The following is a 6,000-nucleotide window of genomic DNA, read 5'->3' as shown; positions in this document are numbered from 1 at the left end:
ATAGTCATGTCAGCACTCAGCAGCTGATTTCGCTATTAGAAGGAGTGATAAACATATATCTCCCAGGATAGCATAATGGTTTATTGAAATGTTTTTGGTGGTGGTGTTTATGTTTCCCCAGGGGGCAGTGGAGTGTCCTGCTCACACCCAGTCAAGGGGGACAAAGGACAGATAGTTATTCTTGTTGACAAAAGCACACACAGCAGCTTCTAAGCACTGAATACACACTGCCACACACTTCTAGCAACTATGTAGCAGGCATTAACTCTCCCTGCAGAGTTGAACAGAGCAGTTGAAGCAACAGTAGGACTGCGACCCCTACGCTTATGTACCTTCGACGGAATGGGCACATGCTACCCAAGACTTCTGCTACATGGAAGTTGCCATTACACTTGCCTCTTTTAGCCCCTCCTGGTCCTAGGATGCAATGGGGGTCCAACTGGCCCACCCCTCTGCTGAAGAAGCCTCTCCCTCCACTACCAACATGCCTGCCCCCCCCCTCCAACTGATCGGACTTTTCCTCCTCCTCCAGCCCTGGCTCCTGCCTCATGGGTGGCACAAAAGCCCATAAATCACTGGCTCCCTCTCATGGGTCAGCCTTCCCCCCTGCCACACATTCAACACAGCCCTGCAAGTGTTTGAAATGGGGAACAGGGAGGCAAACCATGCACTCTTGTGCCTTGTCCGCATTTGCAGTTTGTTCTGCTTTTTAGGACTGCCTTTACTCCCGTTATGCCTTGTACACATGCATGTAACTTAGGGGTTTTAGTTACAATTCAACAGTGTACAAACTTTGTTCATAAAAACAAATAAACAAAATAAAATGCATAACGACACTGTAACTCTAAAGTGCAATGCAATGTGGCACCTAGAGCTTTTTGCCACTTTGGGAATTGGGGGTGGATTAAAACATGAAATGGGGCCATGGACTGGCTGGATGCAGAAGCATGGTGGGAGGCACCAGCTGGGTAACTCACAAGGGAAGAAGCCAGGGGATTGGTGGTGGGATGACAATGAGTGGTCAGAGGGAGAAGATTGGGAGGACATGTCACATGCTAAAGAGGCAACAGGGTTTAGTGAACAGGAAGAGACTGGGGCAGAGAGCAATCCAAAAGCAGAGGCCGAAGCAGAGGCTAGAGAGGAGGGAGGGGGCACAAGGCAGGGATCAGGTAGGCTGTTTAAGAAGCCAGAGGGTCTCCCCCTCCAGCTGCAACCATCCTGGTCTCCCAGAGCATGAAGAGGAATGAAGAGGATGGATGAAAGAGAAACAAGAAGAAGGAGCCTCAGATTGCTTGGGAAGGACCCAGGAAGGAGATTTAGGGAAATGTGGGAAGGTGGGGACCTTCAGTCCTTGCAACTGCCTCACTGTGGAAAGCTACTGGGCTCATTAGGCTTGAGCTGCTTTGCTTCTTTGAATAAAGAGTTAACTTCACTGGCACCTTGTGAGTTATTACTTACCTGACCCTGGCAACTGCCTCTGACACCTGGCTCCCACTTGCTGAAGAACAAGAGCTTGAAGGAGGATTCTTTTCAAAGACTTTAATGTCCAGATTCCTACAATACCGGTACATATGCACATCGTTGGTTAAGGCACAACAGGGAATGCACATAATTAATCCAAGGTTCAGCTACACAAAGGCAAGTGAATTAGCTCCCAAGGCTTAGCCGTTGATCAGACAATGACACATACCTTTGCTATCCTATATAAAGGAACAGGGCGGACACAACTTAGCACAGCAAGCATTTCTGCAATCCCTCACTATGCTTGGTAGAGATGGATTCATCTCTTCGCACCCCTTTAGGAGCCTATTGCATCTTGGGAGGGGGTCTCTGCCCCCGAGTGCTGGACAGGGCACCCCCCTCTGGATAGGGCTCCTCCTAGTGTCTGACTGCGCTGCAGAAGCTGGTACATGAGGCACCATGGAAGTGTCAAGGAATGGTCCAACAGCTGTAGAGAGGGAGGCGAGGGTAGCAGAGGTCATGGCTGTCATTGCAGAGATGGGTGAGCTGGAGAGTGGGTTGAGGGGAAAACCCCATGCTTGGATCATCCCCAGGACCCTCACTGTAAGGTTGCCTCAACTACAGCATAGACCTTCCCAACGCATTGGAGCCCTCCTTCCAAGGAGAGAGTGGAAAGGAGGAGCATGTGGCCTAGTCATGTAATGTAGGGTTGCCATGTGTCAGGTTTTCACTGGACACATCTTCTTTTTCAGGAGTAAAATTTGTGTCCAGGAAGATTATTTAAACTTGGCAAAATGCCCCGGGGTTTTTTTTGTTTGGCAGCAGGCCAAACTCAGCAGCGGAGGCAGGAACCTTATGCCCCTCATTGTTCTTCTCCCTTTGCCAGCAGGGAGCCAGCCCCACTCCAGAAGGATGCTGCCATTGAGGAGCACAATGGCCAGCAGGACACACCCAGGTAAGCGGTGTGCTGTGCAGCTGCACAGTGTGCACTGGAAGCCCCAAGCAGGGCTGCAAAAGCAGGGTTCCCGCTCTGCACCCCCGCCGTTCCTTCGCCATTGGGGCCTTTATTCAGCGCCTTATACAGGCACCACGGGTCTCCCTCTAGACCTGCACCCATGGCCTCTCCTCCTCCTCCAAATGGCTGCTACCACTGTGCACTGCAAAGGCTCCCCAGGCTACTGAGACGCCTCCTGGCCACGGAGCCTGGCCCAGACCAAGCAGGATGAACAGGAGCAGGCGGAGAAGCATGGCTGGCATCAGGGCATGGAGGAGCAGGAGCAGCACAGGGGAAAGGGTTTTCCCGGCTGGGAACCGGCGTGCTCTAGTGAGGCTTGGGTATGCAGGGAAGCCCTAGCCACATCCCTAGGGCATAGCTGTCAACCCCCCTGCTGTTCCCCACTGCTATATACATAGCTGTCAACCCTCCCTGCTGTTTCCCAATGCTATAATAAGGGAATTTCCCGCAAAAAAGGAAAAGGTTGACAACTATGCTAGGGTGCTCCTGTGTGGCATGGTGGAGCACGAGTCCCCAACATGTTCCAAGCCCAGTAGTCTGTGGAGGTGAGTGAGGGACGTGGTGGTTTCTGCTACTGGAGAGAGCCAACCTGCCGCAAGAAAGTTGAGGCTGCAAGATGAGACCGGCGAGGTTCTGGGGAGGGAGTGCAGTGGCTCCTGGTGCTGCTTCCCCCAGGACTGCAGCTGCCTGCTACTACGGACCGGACCCTCCCCCTCCCCTAATCAGTAATTTGTTTTGTTTTGCCTTCAGTTGCTTGGTTTGGTCCAATTATTATTATTATTATTATTATTATTATTATTATTATTATTATTTTGGTGGATGAATTCAGAGGAGACCAAATATGCCGGCACCCATGGGGAAGGCCTGAGCCCTCAAGGATGCTGCCTCAGTAATGACTCCAACCTCTGGATGCAGTAGTAACCATCCTCATTCTTATTTTTTTTAAAAAAAAAAAATTACCCCCCTATTTTTGGTTTGTTTTTGTATTTTTAGTCATTTCCCCCTTTTCTTCCATTTCTTGGGGGGGGGGGAGAGGAAAATCCTCTTCTTCTTTTAACTCTATCTCCCTTCTCTTTCTACTCCACTTTAACTGACATCTCTTATTTATCACTCTCCATATTCATTTTTTTACATTCATTTTCATTTTTATTACCATTACTGTATTAAATATTTCAATACACCTTTTATCTTATTACTATTTTTCGTTCCCCTCCCCAGCCCACCTACAAATGTGTCACAGCAAATGTGTCCTCTTTTTGCTCTTCAAAATATCGCAAACCTATTTAATGCTAAATCATAATTTACTGCTACATCCAAATGAGGCCATTGCCTGCTACTCACAGTTTTTGTTAGTGCTTGTTTTTAAATTTAAAAATAAAATCTGGAATTTTTATTTGTCTTTTTTTAAAAACAAAAAACAAGTACTATTGATGAGTGTTTCTTCTTAACTGAAGGGTGTTAACCTATTAGTTGTGCTCACTTTGCATCCACATAGCCAATAAATGTTGAGCTTGTTCAGAAAGGAGAAATCGTGGGAGGAAAAAGGCTGAGAACCTGGCTTGGAAATGAAAGCTCTTTGGTGTGTTTTGCTTCTCCATTGCTGATTCACACCACTCCATTGCTGAAATTTGCTGTGACGGCCGGGATTGCTCATGGAACTTATTAAATCATCATTCAGCGCAGAGCCTGGCATTTCAATCAGATGGGAGGATGGCTGCATTTTGTGTAACACAAGAACAACAGAATGGACTACAATGCTACAATTCAAACACAATGACAGCCATACTGGAAATGTGTCTGCATAACGAATTCCAAAGAGGCAGGCTATGTGAGTGGGTTGCAGAATAAACAACAGAGAACAATGGCTAATAATTTTTGTTATGACACAAGCTTCTACAGGGCTAGTTCATTTTGTCATACCGTATGCAGGCTTATATGTAATGTATATGTTAAGATATGTTAAGATGCCACAAAGCTCTTGTTTTTGTTATGTGGTGGAGGCTCCATGTGGTAGTATAATGCTTGAAAACGCCTCATTGGGCAGATTGTCAAATGTGCACAGGGACATAGGAAACTTCTGAATCAAGCCATTGATCCATCTTGCCAGTATTGTCTATACCATGCTGATGACCTTGAGACACTGATGGGCTACAATTCCCATCAGCCCTAGCCATTCTGAAAAGTAGGGTGCCTTCAAAGAGAGGTTTGTCCAATGCAAAGAGACACATGGTGAACATACTTGCCCAGCACAAACCCCCTGCATGTTTCCTGAGAATTAAGTCCCACTAATAGGACTTGCTCTATTGCTTTTACTCTCTGTATTTAAGGTCAGCTGTCAATATTTTGCAGGGGGGATTCAAGGGAATACTGAAGATTTTGATTTGTGTAATTAAAATGCATTTAAGTTCTCTGTCATCATAACACAGCAAATTCACTTTTTAAAAACCATGACCAATTGTAGTTAGGAAAGTGACAGGGAAATGCTCTGAAAGTGTGGATGATAGAATCAAAGAATTGTAGAGTTGGAAGGGACCTGGAGGATTATCTAGTCCAGCCCCCTCCAATGCAGGAATATGCAACTGTCCCATACAGGGATCAAACCTGCAACCTTGGCATCATTGGATGAATGAATAACAGGAAGATGTATAAACACAGCACAAACAAATCAGGCTGAATGCTCACTGTCATATAACCTCCTGACAAACAAATCAGAACACGTGATCAATAAAACCAGGCATACTCTGCATAAGCTTTATGCAAGCAAATAATAATAATAATTACTTGCATTTACACACCACCTTTTCTCCAAGGAGCTCATGGTTTGCCACCATGTAGAGATTGCAGTCCCAATCTCTGACCCAGGGTGAAGGGACTGGAAACAATACATCTGCCCAACTCCAGCAGCAGCACCTCAAAGGGCCAGAAAATCGACTGCTAAATGCAGTTTTTATGGTTTAATTTGATTATGAACAAGCTGGAGACTAGATTTTTTAGGAAGGAGCTTTTGATCATCCTTAATTGGCCTTGGCCAGTGCTGGCAGCAAACAACATTCACCCCCAAAGAACCTGTGTGCTGCTGTCATTGTCTCCAAAGAGTCAGAAGGAATAAGGGATTCTGCTACAGTGAAGCCTCCTCCTTTGTCCTCCCCACATGTCTAATGTGTTACCTACAAAAAGCTGAAGGATGCTTACAGACTAATTAATTTGTTAGGAGGCTTTTCTCAATTTTGCAGCCTCTTGGGCTTGTAAAAAACAAAAAAACAAAACAACCTTTCCCTGACCGGCAAATAAACATTAGCTGTAATTTCTCTCACAGAGCCGTGCCTGCCTAAATCAGATTTAAAGAGGCAGTGAAAGATAGGCGTGCCTGGCGTGCTCTGGTCCATGGGATCACGAAGAGTCGGACACGACACGACTGAACGACTGAACAACAACAAATCTTCTGAACCCACCTTTTGGGACACTCTCTGACACTGGTGATCAGGTGTTCCTGCTTTCAAAACATGCACAATAACAGGTTGAAG

Source organism: Lacerta agilis, chromosome Z (assembly GCF_009819535.1).
Source record: "Lacerta agilis isolate rLacAgi1 chromosome Z, rLacAgi1.pri, whole genome shotgun sequence".
Lineage (NCBI taxonomy): Eukaryota > Metazoa > Chordata > Lepidosauria > Squamata > Lacertidae > Lacerta > Lacerta agilis.
The sequence above is the reverse complement of the archived record's forward strand: the minus strand, read 5'-3'. Positions refer to the sequence as shown.